Source organism: Heliangelus exortis, chromosome 2 (genome assembly GCF_036169615.1).
Source record: "Heliangelus exortis chromosome 2, bHelExo1.hap1, whole genome shotgun sequence".
Taxonomy (NCBI): domain Eukaryota; kingdom Metazoa; phylum Chordata; class Aves; order Apodiformes; family Trochilidae; genus Heliangelus; species Heliangelus exortis.
In genome coordinates this window covers 101,712,140-101,736,668 of record NC_092423.1, presented here as the reverse complement: position 1 = coordinate 101,736,668, position 24,529 = coordinate 101,712,140, and the positions used below count along the sequence as shown (strand labels likewise).

Here is a 24,529-nt window from a genome sequence, read left to right as displayed (position 1 = left end):
TTTTCTGATAATGACATCTAGTTCATAGAGATGACAAATAGCTTTTACAGATTGATAAAGATCCAACAACCTAATATTATAACCTTGTTGTAACACTGATGTCTTGGATAAACAGATCTCAAAAATATCCATCATACATCAAAGACTACATGAGCACTTTGTTCTCTTTATACTTCATATTCAACTCAATTGACCATTAGACAAATTATAAACATTTATACCCTGAGTTTTTAACACTGGTCTGATATAGGCCTGTTTTCTTTTACCACAGAGTAAGTTTAAAAAACTCTTGAGCAAGGACACATAAAATAAATTCCATTAAGTGTTAATAATCATAGACTGTTCTGGTTCTATGTTGTCTATGTTGTTCTGGTTCTGTTCTGTGCATTCTTGCAAAAAAACTGAAGGAAAAATACTGAAAACCTCATGTTCTTGATTACTTCTCCATACTTATATAGTGCTATTCAGGCACAATGTGAATTTCTAGAACATCACAGAACTCAGCTTTGTAAGTAAACTCAGGACAGAATTCATCTCTGATTCAAGGGATTCCTCACCCCTTCTTCATGACCATCTTATTTCAGATGCCTGTGTATCTGAAAAGTAATACTAGGAAATTGGCTTGCAAATACTATTTGTAATGATTACAGATCTGGTTTACAGAACGAGTGGCTTCTAGCCATGAAGACCAGGGGCAGTGAAGTGTAAAAAAGAAAGAAAATAGATCATTTCTACAGTAAGGGCTTCAGTGCTCAGTGACAGTGAAATTGCTGCTTGTACTCTTACGTGACTGGATGTTCAATATGTCTTTGTAGCCTCTAACTCAAAGTAACCCTCAAGGAGGTAAAATTGAGCCCCCCAGACTCACTTGTTTAAGATCTAAGTTTTCCTGGTGAGAGACAATGATCTGCACTGAATTCTTCATACAAACCATGTTGCAGCAAACCAAGAAATGCTTTGTTAAAATATCTATCTAGTCCTATTTCAGAATGTTCTCTGGTCAACACACTCATATCACAGAGGAGGTCCTGAAACATGACAAATCGTTTCTGCTTTGGCAGTCAAATCAGCTGCTGAAAGCCTAACAGAAATAAAGTTGTTGTTAAGCTGCTTGATGCCATCTATGTGCACAGGCCTGGTCTTTCTATTCCCTACCAGCAGCAGGAGGAGAATGGATGTGAAATAGCATTCCACTGCTTTAGCATGAGTGAATTAGAGACATCTTATTAAGCAGACCGGGTGTAAGAAAACACTTGTAAAGTACTTCAACAGCAATCTCAAGTAGTTCCCATTAAGTTAGAATAATTTTTAGTTTTTCTCAAGTAGAAATAAATAAACTCACTGACTCTGTGAACAAAAGAGGGCACTGGGACAATACAGTCCAACCTGCTGTGTAACACATCTAGGAACATCTCATAGTACTCTGCAGTACCTTTGATCAAGCCCCATTTGTGAATCAAATGCAGCACGCTGCTTGTAGCTTTGTTTCATTCCTAGAGGAACCCAAGAGATCATAGTGAATTTAATGAGCACATTTCAAGTATGTTTGAGCATCTAATTCCCTAAATTGCTTCAGCGATCCTAGCCTTAATTCCAAAAGAAATATTTTAAGTTACAAGAATCTACAACATTGCTTGGTAAATTGTTCCAATGTGTATTTACTTCTGTTTGAAAATATGCACTTTGCTTCTATTTCTAGGTTTAACTTCCAAGTATTTTTTGCCATCACTTGCGAGTCTTAGAAGCTCAGCATTTTGTTGCCTTCCACAACAAGAAAATAGTATTTTGATTTCCACGCTGAACCAAACTGGCCATTATTTTTAGTTTCATTTGAACCAGTCTTGTGCCTCCTCCTGAATTCTCTCCTGTTTTCAACAACTTTTTCAAATGTGAACATGACAATGAAGTATGCCAAGATGTAGCTGTGATTTGAATAGAAAGGTGACCCTCTGCTATTTCTAAGCCTGAGCAGTGCACTAACCTGCTACCTGCAAATCGGGGTACAGCTGGTAAAGTACCACATTCTCAAAAACCTTTTCAGAATTTTGATTTATGGTATCACGTACCCATTTTTTACTCCTTTATTCTTGCACTGCCTAAATTCTTATCCACAATATTTGTCTACATTTATATCAATATAGGACATGCAGAATTATTTTTTTACGTACAAACTTACCCAAAATATTTAAGCGACTCAGCCACATTGTTATCTATCACTTCAGCAACTTTTGAACTATTTTGACTTTACTCATGGTTACTTTAGATTTTCTTCCACTTCTTGAAATCATACAGTTTACTAGGAGTTGAGAGATCTGAATTTTAGTTGTTGAAAGAACTTCCTTGCCAGCTCATAAAATCTAGGTGCAAATTATTTAATTCTGCTGATTCTGTAACACTGAAATGTTTTTCTCATTTTAAAATTAAAAATAGCAAGATGAGTATTTGTAGGAAATTTTGACCCCAATTAAAATTCATCAAAATTCTAAGATAAAATCATACTTTATTGGCAAAGACCATTTAAAAAGCTTCAAAAATAACACATGATTATACATTTTGTTGGTGAATGATAGTTATACTGTTTTTTTCTTTTCATCTTGAGAACTTAATCACTGCATCCAGCTATGACTGTGGTCTCTCCTGAGCATTCAAATCCTTAATATAAGAATTTTTTTACCATGTCTCTAATGTGACCCACTACTATCTTGCCTCTTCCACAGCTTTTTTAACTGTGACTGTAGCATGGAAGAAGAAGGTAAAAGAGGTGGCAGGAAAGGGCAACAACACAAATGATGAGTTGAAACTATACAGTAGAAATAAGCCAAATTTCAAAAAGGGTTTAAGATAACAAGCAAATGGCACGAGAGTTTGATATAAAATAAGGTTTTCAGAAGAATGGAAGTCTGTATTGCTCAATCAGTTGGAAGAGGTTACTAATGTACTTTGGGCAGGCTTTCACTATGCAGTGAGGACAAATTTATCTTTTCATTTTGCACATTGCAGGTTCTATGCCTGTAAAACTAAACTAAAACAGTTATCTGAATCAGATTTTCTATGGTGTTATCACTTTAATTGTTGAAATCACATAAAATCTAAAGACAGACCGTATAATGACAGATTTTGCTTGCTATACTCTTTCCAGTGTGAGGATACATGTGGTGCCCCTGATTCCATGAAGCCATCAGGAGGTGGTGTGATATTTATCATGTCTGCTTATAATGTGCAATGCAAACCTAAGAAAGACATCTCTCCCTGCATCAGCAGGCTAAAAGGAGTGCCAGTTCCACAGATCAGTTTGCTTCAAAGGTAGGAGAGTTAGTTCAGTTATATAATTTTATGCCGTGGGAGTAAATAGGATTTCCCACTGTGCTCAATCAGAAATATTTTACTGGAAGAGAATGATGGGCATACAAGAAATGTCCCCTTTCTCAGAGTTAATGATTTAACTACTTTTGACCCACCCTGCAAGCTTCTTAGAGGCATCCGCTTTTAATGGTATGCACTTACAAAAAGAGCCACACTTGATGAATTCAAAGGGTGATCAAGCCACTGTCATAAAGAACAGTGAAATTAAATGCCTGAGTACAGAAAAATATTGAAAAGTTGAATCATTATGGTATTTCCTGAAATAATCTACTCTAAGGCTTGAGAGACCTTAAAAGAGGGTTTCCCATCTCTAATACGATGTCCCACTTGGCTTCAGGACAGGCATGCACTGGTGAGCAGGTCTAGTTTGGCTGTGGCTTTCACTGTAAGAAATTTATGTCATGAGGAAAAGCATTTTAATTTTAAGGGGCTGTTTAGCATTACACAGAATTAATATGAAATAGGAAGAACAGGTGTAATAAAGAACAAAGGACTAGATACTTAAATATTTAGCCTTACCTGTCTTCTACAGCCTCATATTACCTGGATTTCTAGCTTGTCACTCTATGCAAAAATGCATTTGGCTCCTTACATCAGGTCTCTCTTGTTGCCTGTCTACTATTCATTAAAAAGGTAACTCTGTATTTTGTCATGATGTTTGGTTTTCCCATAAGTAAAGAAGGGAGTGGAATATATAAAACATACTTCAATTTATTTTTTTCTGTTTTATCTAACACAAAATGCATCTGTCCCTGATTTGCAGGCTTTGAATGTCCTAGCAAGTGATGACCACTCAACCTATAATAAAAAAATCTTGTGTAAATTTTTCTTTAAAATCCCCAAGCAAGTAATGATCAGTTTTCAGATAGCACCTGAAAGCTTATTTTTCTTTATATTTGATCACACTCTCTTTGCCTCATGTAAGCTTTTATGCTTTCTTAGTGTACTTTACCTGAGGCAATAGCTCTAATTTTTCTCATTACAGCTGTTACCTTCATACCAGCTTTAATAGTAAAATAATTTATACTTCCTCTTGTAGTGCATCAAAGATCATCATATCTTTTGACTTGTATTTTGTTCAATATATCTTGTGCCCTTTTTCCCTAAGGAAAAATATATTTTAAGACCTTGAGACTGCTGCATAATTAGATCATACAAAGCATCTGCTATCCTATCTCCCAATAAGAGAGAAAGACATTAAGATTGACATTTCTTGCATACATTCTCCCTGTAAATGATAAATCATATGCCTTTTGTTTGGTCTCACTGAAGTTCAGTTTCTTCTGTGTCCCTAATACACTCCATGTATTCTCTCCTCATTCAATTTTTAAAGCTTAGTCATCTTCCTGCCAACAAACATGTCTTGAATTAATGGCACATTTAAGTTCTATCTGCATCACCTCCTTCCCCAAAACCAGTAAAAAAAGTCTCTATTCTGCCCTCCAAGTGGTGGTGCCTTTGCTTCTTGTGAGTAGGCATGCATCCATATATACCTACAAAAACCCTATCCAAAATCTTATATAGCCTGTCCAAAACTGGGTGAATTGACTGAATATGTGGACTGCAAAAAACATCATAAGAAGGATCAAATTTGATAATATAACTAAATCACAACTTCTCAACCATTGAAAGAAGAAACAACCAACACCCAGGTGAACCTCAAGAAAAAAAAAAAAAAAAAAAAAAAGGTACATGAAATTGCTGTTGGAAAGTATCTGTCATGATGGCTGTGAAAAGAAAACATGTATTTTAGAATTTCCTAATTTTTACAGAGATGACTGCACAGCCTTAATAATATAGTTGCTGCATCATTCTTAACTTCCTTGACCCTTTGAAATGACACATGACTGCCCAAATCTAGGTGCAAATCTAGCCAGAGTTGAGCACAGCTGTAAGAAACTGAACACTGTGAATGGTGGAGTTGTAATTTTATTCAAACCACAGTAAACTGAGGGGAAAGGTTTTTTGGGTTTTGTGCATGTGTATGAAAATGTAATTGATAAAAACATATGTAAGTGATAAGTAAATGTATTACTTAGTAAATTCCTAAGCTAAAAATCCAAACTTTACTTGTGGAAAACCACATAATTTCAAACATTTTCTCATCATGAAGCTTTAGATTTTATAGAAGGCCAAACTGAGGGAAAGGTAGATGACCTAATCTAAGCAGTTTGCATTGTCAGAAAATGCACACTAGTCCCATGTCCTATTCTCTAAAGAAAATACACCACTTTTTCTAATACATATATATACCCTGGAAATATATATTTATAATGTAAAAGTACCCACATGTATGCTACATATGCTGCATACAGAATCCAATATATATATGTATGTTATATAATACATTGTTATGGGTACTGTTTAATGTCTATGTAAATGTTACAGCAGCATTGGTATGTTTGCCTCTTATAGTAAGTTTACTAAAATACACATCAACCCTTACTGCTGGATAATTAGATAACACTCTAATTGTAAGAAGTAACTTTTTTTTTAAGTGGTGTGTCCACTGAAATTTTTTACATAAAGGGAAAACAATGAGTAAAGATCATTCTGGAGTGATACAAAGAAAATCCCAGAACTGTAATGATGTCATTCAGCATCTTGAACTTAGGTTCCACTCAGAGAATTTGGTAAGTGGAGGTACAGGATCATACCTAGCTAATCCTGATATAACCAGAAAAAATGATATAATTAATTAATATGTTAATTTAACATTATAATTAAATTGCTTGTTACAGAACTGTAAGCAGTTGAATGTACCATAGATCTAAGAGTTACTTTGAAAATTGTGTCAAATCATAAGATGCATGACCACGATTTAAAAAAAAAAAAACCATTAAAAAATACTCTCACTGTTCCAAGTGCATGTATAAGTCTGTTGTGGTAACAAAAGAAACAGGATATGGAACTGTTGATTTTAATTTGTTTCAATAGGATTAGCTTTGTGAAATACCCACAGTTCACTATAGGTAGACATTTTACCACTATTGAATTTGTGTTCAAGGGGCTAGAGTTGCTAGAGGTTGGTTTATCTCCAGTATGTCTACCAGGTCAGTAAAGTCCCAGGTTTTTGCAGCTCTTAGTGTAAAAAAAGAACAAACAACTTCCCACTCCCCAAAACTGTGGAAAAGGTATTTCTTTCCTTACCAGAGCTTCTCTAGGCCGTTTCAGTGTTGATTCCAAGATGCTGCAACCACTCCCCCATGCTGTCTTCTCTACCTCATTTTTAGCTCTGATCTCTATCTTTCCTTCTACTCCTCCAGGCCAAATCACTCCTTTCCTCTCAGACTCTCTACATTTGCTCCATAGCTACAGCACTAGCTAACATTTTTTATATGCTTCATTTTTAAAGTTCATGTCAGACTCATGAAAATCGTTCACCATGATGTTCAAAGACACTTGATATTAACACTGTCTGCAGGCTGCAGAGCTAGAGAAGTACAAAGATGGGTTATATTTGTAATTTTCTAAGACAAAATAGCAAGCTATCAAGCTACCTTTGTTTTCATTAAAACAGTTCGGAATTTGCAATCATTTAGTTCCCTGCTTTTTAAAAGCAAATCTGAAAAAAAATTAGTAAAATCAATGCAGAGATAAATCAAGAATAATAGTCAGAGAGTAAGAAGAAAGGACTCACCTCCTTTAGTCAGTTTTCCATTTTAGTTTGTTTCATCAGTTAAAGAGGGAAGAGATATTTTGGCCAGTCTTCAATTCAGATGCCAGTTCCACTATTTGATGCTTGACTTTTCTGAAACACAATCAAAGTGTAGAAGTTAAAAATTGTGAGCCTGAAACAAGATAAAATTATTAACATGACAAGCAGTTGAATACTTATTAAAAATCACAGCAGAGCAATATATGAGTGGTCTGCAGCAAAATTTTCACATGGTAATACATTCTCCTCCTTGCAAGGGAAAAAGCACAAAACAAAAACCATTTAGATTTCAGCATTCTGCATTTGTGGTGCCATCTCATGCATTTTGCTCTCTCTGCACAAATTAAGGAGAGCTTGTAAGTTTTTTTTACTGAAAGCTAAAGACTAGTTCCAAGTGACTGTCCCTGTAATATGCATTTATGAGCTCTTCAAGCTCACCTCTCCCCCAGTCTCATCCTACTACAGCCTTTTCTTACAGTACATAAACACCATGGAGTCCTGCTGCCTCTATTTGGAACAGCAGAGGAGAATGGTGAGAAGACTTGACCAAGAACCCAGAGGAATACACAGTGCTTTCACACCAGCATCCAATCGGTGGTGGTCAAAGCTGCAACACTAAATTACTGCACATTTAAATAATTTTTATGAATTTTTAAAAGTATATAAACTGAAATACTTCTTTCCCAGCCATTTTCTTTCTCTAGTAAGGAAAATTATATAGATACTTTTCACTTCTTGGTTTTCCAGTACTACTTACTGAGATTGACATAAATAAATGTCTTTTCTCTGAGCTCTATATTTGAGCTCTGTGAGTCATCTCACTATTTCAATTTTTTTTTTCCCATTTCTTAAAGGTCTAGCCTATTTTACGCTGGGCTTTTTTGGGTATTTTTTGTTTTTGTTTTTTGTTTTGTTTTTTTACATGAAGAATTCATAGACAACATACAAGCCAGAATAAGTACAAACATTTTTCCTTGTAAATACAGTTAACAGTCCCAATCATTTACTGAAAAACATATTAAAAGAGAGAAAAAATATACAGCTAAGTGTGCCTCAGACTGTACTGAAGTACCATCAGCACAACAACTTGTTTGATGTGTTGAAAACTTATAAGCTATTTTACTGTCTTGATGCCCATTTCAAGAAACACCTTTAAACAAATCACAGCTAACTATGGAGTACTACTGGTCAGAAAAAGCAAGTAAAATTTTGCAGAGTAAAATTAACAGCAAATATTACAAACATATGTGTGGACAGCTAGAAAAGACCAGCCTGATTAGAGTGTTCGACTTTCCACTTCCTGCAGGATAGAAAATTTGGAAATGGGGGCATCAAGCTGTGGACTGTGGATTTCAAATATCCACTAGTACCAGGAACAGCTTCTATGCACAAGTTTATTTCTGGGAATAGCTTATCCTCAAAAGCAGTCAAACTGATGAAGGCTTCAGCCTGCCTTATGTTACAGTCTTTTTATTTACTAGGATGAAGTTTGAATTTGACACTTGGTTCAGAGTCTCTGAAATTAATGTCAGAATAGGAACACATCCCACTACTACTCCAGTGACAACACTTTGTGCATAGCTGGCTTTGAGGGCCCACCTCTCTCATGTGGTACATAACCATCTGTAATGTATTTCACCTTAAGTCTAAACAAGCTTTCCAGTTCTTTCTGCACAGTCTTTAAATATTTTTTCTTTCTTGGTTATGCTGGTTTTTATGTCACAAAGGTAAGAAAAATCTGTTTTAAGCACGAAAAAGTGCTGGTAAAACTATCAGACTGACAGAGGGCTCAAAGGGGAAGTACAGAACAAGAAATTTCTTTTAAATAATTTCAGAAATGCATAGATTTCCAGAGACAGGATCTCTTTTGAGAGAGGCTTTAATTTGACTACATATTGACTACATCATAACAAGTTCAGATTTTTTTCCTGACACTGTAAAATTGACAGAGTATATTTGATTGCAACAAGTGAACTCAATTGATTTTCCCATATAAGATCTCCTTAGGGAGCTTTCAGAGATAAATCTCTAAAGGATCAAACTGGGAAGGTCTTTATGCAGAGCCTGCAGTTGTAAAGACTTCTCTGAAACCACTGAAACTCCCATGTTTGAAGATGTGTGTTTGAGAACCATTGCTGAAGCTGGGATCAAATGGGTTTCTCTAAGCAGGCAGCATCTGCTTGGATATGAGAAATTTTAAGTTCTCTGATATATTTAGTGATGACAAAGACACTGAGGTCAGACAACTAAATGGTGTTACACGCATCACATTGCCCAAACAATCAGTAAGACACTGCCTAGAATGTAAAAAAGAAGACAAAATTTGAAAACAACTTTCTGCAAACATACAGTGTAAGTATATATCATACAGTTTTGAGAGATGGACACAGATTACTAAGGTCTCTACTATTTCTTCTTCTGTAAATCAGAGGGCTACAACCAGAAAAGGTTCACAGAAGAGCAAGATGGTGGTGGAAAGTACAGAATGACTTATGTTTAAAGGACAAATTGAATCAGGTAAGACTCTGGTCTATGAAAGCAAGAACTGAACCACGGAAGATGGTAGAAATATAACTGGCATGGAGAGGATTGGTAAAGCTATTTTTTTCACTGTCTCATTCTGCTCAGTGAAAGAACCAAAGTGCATCAAATGAAGCTGGTTAAGAATTTCATTCATAAAAAGGACAAAAGCAGAAGAAAATATGAAAGGGAGGTGGCTGTTTCTGCAATGTACAGTTGTGCTGTGGAATTTGCTGCCATAGAAGGTCATAAATATAAACCATGCCTTCAAAAGAAGTCTGGACTGATGTGGGAAAATGAAATTCACTTAATTTAGTTAATTATAAATGTTCAGAAATATCCAGCTTTGAAAGACCCAGTGTTCAAGATGGCAGGGAGCTATGAGCACGTTTGCCATGTTCTTATATTCTTTTTTTCATCTCTGATGCATGGAATGGGACATGTAACAAAAAGGAATTTTGACCTTGACATCAAAGCCATTAAAATGGATTTTTTTTATGGTACAACCAACACATTGTACTCATTGACACCCACACCTGGAATACAGGAAAAAAAGAGGGAAATTAAACAAAAGCTGGACAGAATTCAAAGGTTGCTTTTTTACACTTGTATGTTCCCACTTTGAATGATGTTTAACTGAAGTTACCAACTGTATGGTATCTGATCCCTTTTGATTAGTTTCAGACTATTGCTTCTTCATTAAGTAAGAGGACATTATGAACTGACTTTTCACTCAACTGACTGACTTGAAACTGCTCCACAGCCTGCACCATAGCAGGAATCAGACCTAAATTAACCCCCTCATTTTCTGGTTCAGTTTCAGTACACAACAGGGACTCAGATTACTCAGGTATTGTTCGTCAGGCCATTTACAAAAAGCAGTCTCGAAAATCAGCTTTTAGGTGGCAAATAGTAACTTCACCACCACTATGTGGTTCTAGCTAGATTTGACCAGAGACACATCTGGAAAAAAGTGGAGTAAAAGAACAAGAACAAAGAATAACCTGGTACAGGTACTCAGGGAGGTCGTGGCATCTCCACCCTGTGAGATATTGAGCACCCAACTGAACAAGACACTCAGGAACTTGATGTAATTTTGATACTAGTCCTGATTGAGCAGGAGATTCAACTAGATGACCACCTAGAATTCCTTTCTATGTACATTATTGTGCAAATCTGTAATTCTAAGGAATAGGCTCTAATCAGGTCTGTACCCCTTCTGTGCAGAACACCAATTCACTGTGTCACTGTTACCAGTAAATTAAATTGCAATGCAAAAATGAAGAGGAGAGCTTCAAGTGCTTTATGACATAGCAAGCCACTTATCTTCTCTTCTACATGATGCATCTTTACATTCCTGGGGTTTTGTTGCCATGACCCATTTTTAATTAACACAGGTATAATGTAAAGGAGATTTATCAGATTTTACTGTTTTTCCTTCTTTTTTTCTTTCCTATGTGTTTTCCCTCACTTCTCTATTTTTACTAAGTAAAAGTAATCCATATTTAAAGTGCATGATTATCCATTTTTCTATAAGGAATATCAGGATACCGACCTACTTTAATACTCAAAATCTTTTAGATTATAAATTATAATTATTGGCCCCCTAAGAGGGGATTTCTATATAGGGCACCCTTTCAACGAGGGTAAGTAGGGTGTCAGATGGCAGATAACCTCAAATGTTCAGAAGAGTCCTCTTTCAGAATGCAGTACAGTTCATATTAAGCTACTATCATTAGCATTTTTTTTTTTTTTTTTTTTGGCATTTCAAGTACTAGGCAGGAACCTCACATATTTGCTTCAAAAATTATATAAAAATAGTAATAATTACAGAAATGAGGATTGCCTAGTAACTACTGGCAAATGAACTTCTAAAAATTTAATTAGAGCCATGCTAGTGTAGTAGTAATGGGAATACCATAAAGCTTAGCAAGGAGCACAAAACTCAGCCTTCTTCCTATAAAGCCAAGACTGCATTATTACACAAACTTATTCCACCTCATTTGTAAAACTAACACTCTCCTTCAGACAATTAAGAATCATACTGAGTAGTGAGCCACAGTAAATTGCAAATATAATTAAGTAAATAATAAGAAAGCCCAAGTCCCTACTTAAATATGCTGCCAATTCAGCTAATCCAAGCACAGCAAATATTAATGCAATACTTCACTGTCTACAGCTCAGCTCCTGATCTACAGTAATAAAAACACATTAAGATTTTGTCCATAGTCAGAGCAAACTCCTTGTTTTCCCCAAGATGACTGGAGCAGCAAGTTACCAATAATAAGCTGCACATATCATATCTTCCATCATTGTGCTGGGGAAGGTAGGCAGAGAAGATGAGCACTTTTAGCCTAATTGCATTTGCCACCAATTATACAGACACAGAGTTCTTGCCTGTACTTTACTCTGAACTGAAAAGAAGCCAACCTGAAGCTATTTAACAATAAAAGAATTATAATCAATGCTGATTAAAGGGCTCTGCAAAGTGTGATTTTTTAATTATGCTACTTTAGGAAGTCACTAGACAATCACTACTGACATACCCTTGTTTCTGCATCCAAAGCAAAAACAATTTATACCTTGAGAAAACCTGATTTCAGCAGCTAGCATGCCAATGAGAAAAAGTTAAAAATCCTAGATAAGAGATAACTTGAGATAAATACCAGGCAAGGAATGAAATGCATCTAAAATTATGCTGACAGCACATGTCACTTGCCAACAATGTATGCAAGTGCTGATATGTGCTGGTATCTGTTTACAAGCTTAGAAAGGATTAAATACAATATAATTAATTCAAAATTAAATATGTATTTATACCACTATATTACAGCGTATGAATGGCAGATATTTCACTGTCTCACAGCAGCTCATCTTCATAAATATTAATTGCTTTTGAAACTGAGTTATAAGTCTGCACATGGCATAAAGGAGAAATCCCAAGCCCAAATTTTCCCTCAACATCAGTCCACAGGAAGAATAAAATATTCTCTATGAAATGTTCCTGCACCAGCACCAGAGGGAAGTTCTGCAATCTCTTCTAGCTGGAGGTAAATGGTTCTAATTTTCTTTTTATTGTAAGTGAAAGAATCAGTTATATAAAGCCTTAATATTTCCAAACCTGTTTTGCAGTATGAAAGGGCTTCCACAGCTCCTCATCCAAGACTGACCCACTGTGAAATTTTTCAGGGTATGTGCATGAAGGACTTGTCTCAAAAAGCAGGCAGAAAACCAAAACCAAAGCAAATTAAAAAAAAAAAAAAAAAAAAAAAGGGGGTCATAAACCCACAATCTTTTGTATCCACCATCACCCTGGAGAAGTCTATATACTCTAAAGAGGAACAGTTACAAAACAAAAAACTTAAAACTGTCCTAAAAGGGTGAAAGCAGAAAATCAGAGTGCAACAACAGAGAGTAAGAAAGGCCACAGATAATACCTATAGTCATGCTCTTCCTAACAGCTGCTGAATAACTTCTCACCTTGTTGTCTCTTTCATGTCTGGGAGACACAAGTACTTCAAGAAGAGTGAAGCTCTTGCATCACACTGACTCTGAAGACCCAAGCAGCATTGCAGCTGCCATGCAGAAAGGTCAACCGGGTATGAGAGGCATCCAGACCAGCAACAGGGTATCTGGAATGGGTGCAGTATCAGCCCAGTTTCAACTGTGCCAATGGCATGAGCAATGAAAGAAAATGTGTAAAAGCATCATGAAATTTGTAGACCACACTAACAAGGTCAGTCAGCCTATCTCTTCCTCCTAAGGAAGGAAACAAGAAATAAAAGGTTTTGGCCATGATTATTTTATATAAAATAATGCCAGCGTGAAACACTATATAGACACTGGCCAGTCCATCTTCCCTTTGTGTTTGAGATAGATATATATATATATGCATATATATATATATATATATGTATGTACAGTGGTAAATTTGAGATATATATATATATATATGTATGTACAGTGCTAAATCTATTCACACCATGTATGTGGTGGAAGTCTCTACATCTTACCTGCAGGCTGAATTGAAATCTTATAAAAAAGAACTAGATTTTTTTCTTTTACACACTGCTGTGCATCTTAGGCACTTTCAGCCTAAAATATCTGTACATTGCCCAAGTGGTTCCAACACAACTCTGTCAATTGCTAAAAAACTGCCACCCTCGAATGACATTTCTACAAATGGGTAAGGCTCCTTCCCAAATTATACTGGTCTCCATGCTCCTCACAAAGCCTTTATCTTGTATCCATTCATCCTCACTTCTGTGAAGATGTACAGAAGCAAATACGCCTGTAGGACCACAAGAATTATTGTTTATAAACATCTATGTTTATTGGTTTTCACAGTACACAGTGAAAAATAGACAGCTTCAAAGAACATCTTCCAGAATCTTCATGTGAATTTTAAACATGTCTAGCTCATATTTGTGTTGCATGAATTTCTCCTGCAGTCACTGAAATTCCCTTTCCTTTGAAATGCCAAAAATCTGTTTTCAGCCTAACTGGCAATCCTGAGGCATTTGAGCCATTTTTGATACTGTTAAAAAACTGCATCCAGGTGCTGCAGGGAGAAATCCTCAGTCACACAGCTCATTGAAAATATCCTCTGTAGTAAAGAACTCTACTTGCATGACACAATTAGGAGTCTGCAGAGGCACACTTTGATAATCTATTCACTGCTTTCATAAAGGTTGTAAGTCTTGTAACATGAATCAGTTGACCTAAGAGACCATCTTTCAAAATATTTAAGAGCATATTTGTTTCTCTTTACCATTTCCTAGTGAGAAAATGTCCTATTTCTTTTCTTTCATCTGGTCCACATCATTTCACACTTGCTTTGGAACTGGAGCAAAACATCACTGTGGATATATGACAGAGACTATCCCTGCAAATTGTCATGGTTAAAGCATCTGGCTAGGTAATGTTTTTCCCCATATGATGTGCAATTTTTCCTGCTCAGTGATCATCCATCAGCTGTACTTCTACTCAGGCCTTCCAAATTGCCAAACAGGGCTCTGGATACTGCACTAGACATAGAAAAAAAGCTGTCAAGAGAAAAATCATTATCTTTCCATCATGCTACACTGGTTAGTAAAATGAAGAAAGTTTACACCTGCATGAACTCCTGCCAAACTGAACTTAGTAAAGGCACAGCACAGATACTGTGTTATGTCCTGCACAATTAAACATTTTTTTTTCTTTTAAATCAGGGTAAGACATGTATTTTTCCACCTCAGCTAGGTGAGAACAAAAGGCCTAAGCAAGTTCAAACTAACTTGTCAATAGAGCTGATGAATAAGTCTACAAAATAACCTCTTGCATCCCTGGCATAAATCATGACAAGTGTTCTTGTGCACATGTAAGCAAATAAAAAAGTACACCATACCAGGTTTATCACCATTAGCTGTAAAAGAGTTAATTTTATTGCCAAAAAAACCCAAACCAAAATACAAAATAATAGATCATACTGCCAGATTGACCCTAACAAAGGTTCTTCTCCCTTTTTTTGTGCTAATAAGCAAGAAACATCACTGCAATCTTACACAGTCAATAATGTGGTACCACAGTCACAGACAATTGGTGCTGGCCTCTCTCTGTTTACACTGGCTGCCAACATTGCTGTTGATTTGAAGGAGAACACAGGTTGAATGAAAAAGCTTTTTAGAAATCCCAGGTGTAATCAGGTTTATTATATCTAGCAACACAAGCACTGATTTTCAGTTGTGTTTTAGTGTGAGGAAAATTGAAGAAATCACCTAATTAGGAGACCTTTTTATATGTATTTTTCATTACAGACTTCACAGTATGCAAGGGAATTGTACAAAGACAAAGAAAGAATACAACTCTTGTAACTGCATGTTGCCTTTGCTTAATTATTTTATTAACTGCTTGATTAGCTGGTTTGTGCAGTACTTAGGAAATGTAAAGCCCTGATAAGTGCTAATTAATCATTTTATTTATGTAACATTCAGCTGCAAATTGCAGACATGTAACAAAAAAAAAAAAAAAAAAGGAACTTCATGATAGTGAAAAAACAAGCCTCCATTGCTGGTGAACTTCCTTGATCAGGAAAAACAGAACTGGAAAGCAGTAGCAGGCAGCAAACAGTAGGCTGGAGCTGTAGAAAGTCTGCTTCATGGAGAATGACAGAAGCAAGAGATGAAGTGAATGAATGATACTGAAAGTGCGGCCCAACTGCTTGTATTAAGGAGAACATATGGTGGGAAAAAAAGCAGAACTCCAAGGAAAAAAAATGACAGTTTCATTGAATTGCAAATGAGAGGTAATAATTTCAACATCCTCTGTCACAGAAGACTTCTATGTTTTATTATAATCTCTGGTAGATGCTGTCTTCGACCAATTCACGAATTGGGTCATTTGATGCCACAGCATTTAGTGCAGTGAGGCTGGAGGTGAAAAGCTGCCCCTGCTAGCACTTTCTGATGACCTAATGAATCTGCTCTAACAGGAACAGCAGTTTCTGCTGTCAAAATTACTTAAGAGCTGAGTGATAAAGGGGAGACAGCATTTATCACTTTTTCCAAGCCCAAAATCATGCATAAATGGATGAAGCAAATGGAACAGAGTACCTAGTGATGGTAAAAGAAGCAAAAGAAAGGGGCTGGTGCTATGAAACATGCAGAAGAGATATAGATCTGCTGCTCTAAGAATAAAGTCAGTTTCTGCTCTACGGAAACACCCACAAAGGATGAGGAGAAAAAGAAACTTCACATTATTTATGCTTCACCTTATGAAGGAAAGGAAGGGAAAAAAGGAGGGAAAGGAAGGAAAGGAAGTGAAAATAAAACCTTTTCAAAATACTTTTTCCATGATTTTTAATAGTAAAGTTGCACATTGAATAATAATGATAATTCAAACATACTGCTAGACATTCAAAGATAAATTAATGGAACAAAAAATGAAAAATCAAATTAACAAATTCATCATCATTCATAAGAGCATTCATGGTTTTTAAGTACTATTATTTTGATGGTAATAAACATTTTCCATATGAGTAAAGTTTTAATACAAGTTTAGGAAAAAGTAGATTTGTGTTCCTTATTTTTTTGGTGGCATATTTTCTTCAGCATGCCAGGATATGTAAAACAGTCCGCAGAGACAAATACTTATGATTTGGTAGCACAGGATACAAAGTTTTTTTACAAAGTTATATTGTTTTAAATATAAAAGATGTTTAAAAATCTGATGGATTCATACAGTAAGAGATAATGAAGCCAAAACCATTTTGCAATATCATTGTTAAACTTGTTTAATAGTGCACAAGAAGTCCTTGCACGAGAGTTCCTTGGTGATTTTCAGTTAATTTGCTCTGACATATTATTAACTGTTTTTATATTTTATTTTAGTGTTCTTGTCTTCCCGAGTCTTCCTTTTATTAGTTTGGGGAACTAGCATTGTTTCTATTATGTATTATTTATGAAATGTTCTTTAAGATCTAGTGGTAAGGCAAACAAGGGTGAACCTTGCTAGGTACTCTATTTTATATTGTTTACAACAATAAGGGACATGCACTCAGGAATCAGAGTTTTATTATTCTGTAAGGTACTATGTGTACCCTCTTGCTCTGGAGAATCTTAAAGTGAAATGTTTTAACTTAATGATCGTGAAATGTAGGAAAAATGAGTTAATAAGCTGAAACCCCTCAGTGGAAATGCCAGGTCCTCAGAACCAACTGCTTCAGTGCCCTGATCCCCTCCTCTTGTGCTGTGATACACAGATGCTGCCATATGCACTTTTTGTAGTGGCACTTTTTTACTGACAAAAGCTACATTCTCCCCAAGCGATGACAACTGAGTCATATTTAGTAAGCCAAAACCATGCAAATCTCCGAGTAAATTTTGTCATTTATCAAGCTACACTGGAGGAATGAAGACCTACTTTTGACTCAGGTTGCTAATCAGGGACAGGGAGTTCATTAGTACTCATGGCTATTCCTTCCTTCCCTCTCAGATGCTTCCTCCAGACACCACACTACAACGTGTTTTATGCTCAGATGACAAGTTTCTGACAAAGCAATGAGTCACAAAGCCATTTTCCTTCAAGAAAGCTGAAGTTATGACTCCAGGAGACATTCTTCTTCTGTTCTAAAAGCTTTGAGGATTTTTGTGTTGAGAATCACTTCTAAAAGCTTTCAGGTTTTTTGTGTTTGTTTCACAGTCCTCCCACAAGATATGCAGCAAAATGCCCATCTTCAGTTTCTTCACACTTTAGAGGTCCATTTTACTCAATCTGGCACCCTTTTGCAGTAATTGCAAGTTTTGCAAATAGGTTGCAATCGTGTAGGTCTTAGTTGAAAAGAAAACAATATTTTTTTGCTGCCATCTGGAGAAAGTTCTTGCGCTTTGTTAGCTAAACACAGTCACGTTCAGGTACAAAACTTGACTATTTGGAGCATGAACTGATCACTGTATGCACAAAGTGACATACAAATTGCTGAGCTATGAACCTGGTGCCTTTAGGCACCCCTTCACAAAGAATGAAATGAGTCGGGACAGCTTTTTCCACCAAGTCTGCAGAGGAAAAGCTGATTTTCAGTGTCTCTGGACTAAAGAATATCATAGAAGTCCCTAAAAATTAAGAAAACACTCCCAATAAATGAACTTCTATGATATGTGACAGAAATTAATTTTATTGTTTAAGCTTGTAATGACATACTGGATATTACATGGTGCATGACCCACGGTCCTAATGAAGCCTTTATAATAGAACTGACAGTATGCTAAGCATATCCATCTTAGTTCATTTGGTAAATTCTGCACTAATGGCAAATGACAAACCTAGGAATGAAAACCATCCTCAAAATATTTATCAGGAATGCCAACTGTTTCTTCAGATGGCTCTTGCCTTTTCCCAGATTTAAATAGTTAAACAGTTATTGTGACAAAGAAAAAAAATCTTGACATGAGAAAATTCCTTTCAACAATTTTTTTGAACGAGTACAGGGTCTTTTCCATTTTTATTTTCCCAACCCATGTAAAGACACTCCCTAAAATACTAGAATTTTTTTTCTTCTGTTTGGATCTTTTTTGCTATGACTTTTCAGGTTCTTCTCTTGTTAACCACAGTTCTCTAAAATCCTGTTACTTAGTATGTAGTAATATTTATACAATGACATATTCAGAGATGGATCATTCAGAGATTTTTTTTTTTTTAACATAAGCCTTTGAGGAAGTGATTAATAGATGCACTGGGAAAATATGCAATAAATGCCTCTGGCACAGTCTACATGTAATGTTGGCTGAATGTTTGAATATGTTCACTTTGTTCTTTTGCAGTCTGAACTGTTGATTTGTAACATTGGCTTCTGTCTGCTAGATTACAGAAAATGATGTTTGATGTTTGATTCTTTCATTCCAGGTTAGTGAACACAAGTTACCAGAACAATACAATGCTTAAGTGCTCCAGCACTTGAATAACTTTCTGTAGAGGCAGCCACTCGTGATACAAATATTAAATGTGCATATTTGCTTGCTTTTGGTAAATACACTTTGTGTTCTGGACTTCCTTGACAAACCATGACTGTTTAGGTATTTAGCAGCTGACTAGCATGCAGAATCTGTCACTGAATGATAGCTTCCACTCAAATACACTGGTACTGAAAACTTCTCACACTATGGCATATTACAGACATGGCCTGAGTGGTAAGATTTGCCACCCATAAAACCTAACTTGTGATTTGCATAGAAACCTTCAGACTGGAGTAACCATCATTTAAACTGACATAGACATAACCTTCTCCAATGACAAGGTGGAAAATGTTTTCAGACAAAGTAAGTTAAGTTACAAGATACTGAAGAAATTATCAATGTAGCAACTAAAACATCAGTATATACCCTTTAAAATAAAAAAAAGCATCTATTATGCAAAATAGCATTTGCATCAGTTTTTCTAAAGCACAAAAATGTAAGCTGTTTGTCTTTTTTTAACCACCCATTTAAACATTGGTTCTCTGAAATCTGATGTCAATCACAGTGCCCTCATGTCCTCTATATCCTACAGAGCATCTGCACGATCTGTATTTCTCAAAGTCACAGCTATTTCAGTTCTATAAAGTATTCCTTTTCACTCTATTTAACTGTCTTCCTAGTATTTTAAGTTAGTTACATGTATGTACATAAACTTACAATGCCTTTGAACTTAAAATTTAGATGTCTGGAAACACTAAGTTGTTGCTTTGCCTGTGCAAGGCTGTATAAATACTTGTGATGCTGTGGCAGAGACTCCTGCAATAGGAACAGTCCTGGTTTTCTGTTTCTTTAGTCTCAGGTTAGCAAGCTCAAGCGTGCATCCCAACATCAGCTCAGGGAACAAAGTTCTGCAGTAAAGGATGAATAATTTTCCTGCTTTTCCCTTTCCTGACTTCCTTGTGTTTTCACCATTTGCAAATAAGTCACACAGCTTAATTTGAGAATGACTCAGTTCCTCTGAGTACCAGACAGTCACAGCCACACGAGGGGTTCAGAAATTCTCATCTTACTGGCTACAAAGCAATTACTGATCCACTTCACCATCCTTCAACCATCCAAAGAGCTTTACAGAAAGGGCCAGCGTGTCTATCAGCTCATAAAATATGTGCTTATTTTTGGCATATGAGCTAGATAGGTGCTGGGCTTAGGGATGGGGGAATGAATTGCAGTTTTTTAAGTAAATAGTGTGTTTCTTTAACAATTCTCCAGGCTGGGACTGTCTTTTTTTATACACTGCCTAAAAGAATAAGTCTTTGATTACTGCTTGAACTTCCCACAATACTGCAGTGACCTCTGCATTAAATAGCAGCACCGTAAGAGTATTAGGAGTCTGTTTTGATAGCAATGCAGTAATGGAACAAAACCCCAATTCACCGTATAGGCTCATGAGAAAAGAAAGGCAGCTAAAGCAGGGGAAAAGGCTACTGAAGCAGGAAATGCTTGAATACCAGACGCAGCTGAGCTCCCTCAACAGAGCTCACTTTGACTGCAAGAGGAAGCATGCATAAGAAATAGATTTCAGTCAGGGCTGAATCAGATTGGTAGGAATATCTGCCAGATACTTCAGTATAATTTTGTTTTTCATGACCAAAGGATTGTCCTTGGGGTACTGCATAGGGCTTTGCATAGATAATAGTGTATGTGTGTTTATGATTAAAATAAATTTCACTCAGAAATATCGAGAAAAATTGTATCATCACATCAAATGAATACTTAAGAGTGTATTTTTTCAGTATACACAGAACACTACTTAGGTAGTTCTAAGAAAGCATATCCCCCTTTGACTTTCAGCTCTGTGGAATGCAATAAATGGTGAGCATGAAGGAGAAGAAGCCCTTTGCCACTGAGAAGATGGAGTGGAAATTCATAACGTTAACTTTACTTGCAGGATAGGTCCTGGTTTAAGGGAAGAGATTTGTTTCTAGTGACTCTTCTTCATCACAGCACAAAAGACTCTCAAAAACCTGGAAAGGGAGATGCAAGACTAGATATTCAGAGGCACCAAAGAGAGATGAAGTGTTTATATTCCACTTGATTTCGAATCAGATCACTCCTAGACAGCTGCTGTATTTGAATACCTAAAAACCCCAGTATCTTATGTCTCCTCCCCACTTCCTTGGTAGCTTAAAAAACCCTACCAGATGATACGCCTCATTGTAAGTTACCCCTCTGTGAACAAATGCAAATTCTTTTTCTTTCCCTAGGGAAAGTGGTGGAATCTTTCTTAATCTTGAAACCTATCCACCTTTCTGAATAGTTTGCAAAGAAGTTGTCATTCAGATGATCTAAATTTTGAACAAAGATAAATGCCTAACTACCATCTCATTCCTAGCTGTACTTATTCTGGGGGAAAAAAGAATTTGTGCTGATGTGGAAAATCATGAGTGCCTTTTTCTTTTGTCCTCTTTTACAGTGCAGTATCACACATTTTAAGCACTTTATTCTGACTGTCACTCACCTTGAGTAATATTGCAATCAATAGTTCAAATGCCACATTTCTAAGTGCCATCTCCCCTACTCTATCTTTTCAACTGAAAAGTAACTGTATTTTGCCTTTTAAAACCATTTACTTATTGACAGAGAAACTTTCCCACACTGCTATCTGACAGAGGCTGGATGAACAGGTTTTACAGTTTTTAAAGGAATATATAACCAAAAAGAGTCATGAAATGCATACACATGTGGAACAGTATTACCCAAAGCAAGGTTGTGAGATAGTTTGTGTACTGCAACTGCCCATGCATGTTATTTGCTCTCATATACAAATATTTCCTTGTCGCACAAATAAACCCCCACAACCTGAATCCATTTCATAGAATATTCTCCCTGCATTGTGTGCTTTGCCAGTTTGTACACTCTACAATATGTCAATATTGGTGCAGAGAACAATATATAACTTAGGCCTTAAGGCAGAAATACTTGTGCTATGCTGCTGACCTTTTTTAGGGTTTGAAAGAGTAGCAATGATGAGGTATGAAACAGCAATAAAAAAATAACTGGCTTAAAATAGGGCTCTTGGATAAAAGGTGGAAGGGAAAGTAGTAAGCATGGAATGTGCTTTGCCAGGAATTCAATCAACCAATCAAAGAAAACGTGTTTCAACTCAGGAGATAAGAGCATTCAACAGAATATAACCTCATTTTAGGGTAAGCTAGTATTTTCAGAACAGTTTAAGCGTGAAACTTCCAAAACTTGAGAAACTTGCTACTAGTTTTATCTAGATTGCAATCAGTGCTATGGACTGCAGCACAGCCAAGATATTTTTTGAGCTATTTTGGATACAATAAGCAGCTTGGTCATGGTAACAGAAGATACAGGAAGACATGCTGTGCTCTGAGCTGCATGTTGATAAAATTTATTTATGTTAGTACTCAGCAAGTGAGCATATGCTTGCAGTTGGAGCAATTATGATACTGATGTTGGACCAGTTGGGTCATTTTTAGTGGAAGAAGCTCTGTAAAACACTAAGCACTTCAAAATTCCCAATAATAACAGAAAAAAGCCTGCTCAGAATACCCCAGCAGGACAGCATAAAATGCTTTGCTTTATCTTCTGGACTAACACATGTTGTGATGTGAGCAGCAGGGGAAGGAATGTGTGAATTTTTTCCAAGTTGTGCATTGTTTGGGACATACCACATACACCATACAGCATCCTACAAGGACTCTCCTCTGTGTACTTTTACACTTTACTCATCAACAGTATCTAAAGATGACCAAATCTTAATTTCCTCAGAAACAATACCACCAGTAGATATGCCTAAATAAGTCATGAGGCTAAGTAAGGCATGAGGAAAGAAAAACTGATATGTCTGCATCAGCCACATACTAGAAAATGTATTTCCAAGAAAGCCTTGGAGAGTAGGAAGCTGCCTATGGTAGGAACTGCTCACTCAGATTCACCTGTTTGCAGTCCTTCCTACAAACTCAGAACAATAAAAACCAGATCTCTCTCTTCCCCCCATCCTCCAGCAAAGAAATGAGTTAGAGGAATGCTAAGATAAAGAGTTTACTTTGAAGTTTTTCCATCCTCACCCTTTAACAGATGACTTCCCAGGACAATTAGACATCCTATTCCAGCAGGAGCAATGTGGCTGAGGAGCTTTCCCACCCCTAGCTGCTTCTCAGCTGCTTTTGAGTCTCTTTCTGTTACACTGCAAGCTCAAGGGCACCTACAGCCACTCCCTAATCCTACTCCACCAAGTGCAGTTTAGCTTGAACTCCTTTCTCTTTACCATTTCTTCATTGTTGAGTTTCTTTTTGTTGTATCTTTATTTTGATTCTGTAACAGGTCTTTTTGAGAGAATAAGGTTCATGAACAGCCAGGCTTCATAAGCATATTTGACTTGATTTTATCAAGCATCATCTGAACTACATACACTTCCATGTGACAAAGAAAAGATGCTGTATCAGAAAAGAGATTAGCTACTTGTAAGATAAAACAAGAAGCAATTAGAGATAATATGATCTCTCATCTAAGCTCTTGTTTTAGACACAGAATCTCAAATTTCAGGGCCCCTTACAGTCTTTTGAAGAGCTCCTTTGAAATACTATTCTATTCTTTCATTCTATTGAACAGGTGAAATATTTTGTAAAGACTGAATAAACTTTCAGTCTTGTGTAAGGTAAAAATAGGCAGTTTATAATTTATGAAGGGGATGAATCACAGTCCTTTTTTTAACACTCAAATTCTCTTGCATTTTGATTTGAAACCAATGTGCTTAAGTCAATTCAAATTATCTTTCCAAAACAGAGTAAATAAAAGTTTTAATTAATGCTTTTAATTAAATTAATTAATTAATGCATTAATGCTTTTCATGTATTTGAGCCCAGTGACCCTTTTTAAACAAAATTATGTATATATTAATGTTTAAAAAATATTTTAATATTGACGTTGAAATTTTGAATATTTAAATTATAAATTAATATTTTTATGTACTGCTCATGTTGAAACAATATATCTAAAACAAGCCATAAAAGAGTGGAGATATAAGTACATAATGATTTCATAAACAGAGCTTCTGGTGATGTTTCATTATAAACATGTTCTCCGAACATCTATTTCATAAAGAATCCCCAAAAGTTTTCAGAAATTTAGTTTTTCTAACATTATCATTCAATTGCCAGTTTACAAAATAATAAGCTGACACAATCATCAGGGAAAACACAGCCATTCTTGAAGTCCATTTTTAAATGAACCAATTAAACCAAATGGTTATTCACCCCTCGCATTGGCCATTTTAGGGCAGTACTTATAATTTCCTAAAACTTAAAGGGGAGGAGGCTTTACCTTGATTAAGTCTGAGGTTATGTCTGAGTTTTGAACCCTAAGACTGCAACTTTGTTAGCATGAATCAAAAAAAGCCAAGGTTCCCACATTCCAACATGGATGCTGAGGGTGCAGAGATAGAAAGACCTCTGCAACAGATGATCAGAGCTGATACATTTACTCAGTTTTGACACACAGCCTCCTCCTTTTGCCACTTTTAAAGAGGTTTGTC

At 36.1% G+C, this 24,529-nt stretch overlaps 1 protein-coding gene across 3 annotated transcripts in view; it reads right to left on the bottom strand.

The window, feature by feature from the left end:
* Nucleotides 1–24,529, bottom strand: part of DLGAP1 (DLG associated protein 1) — a 397,957-nt gene that overhangs the window by 246,550 nt on the left and 126,878 nt on the right. For all 3 annotated transcript variants that reach the window (XM_071737231.1, XM_071737228.1, XM_071737230.1), the window contains exon 2: nt 7,004–7,114. The gene's annotated coding sequence lies outside the window, so the exon portion shown is untranslated. The remainder of the gene's footprint in view (nt 1–7,003; nt 7,115–24,529) is intronic.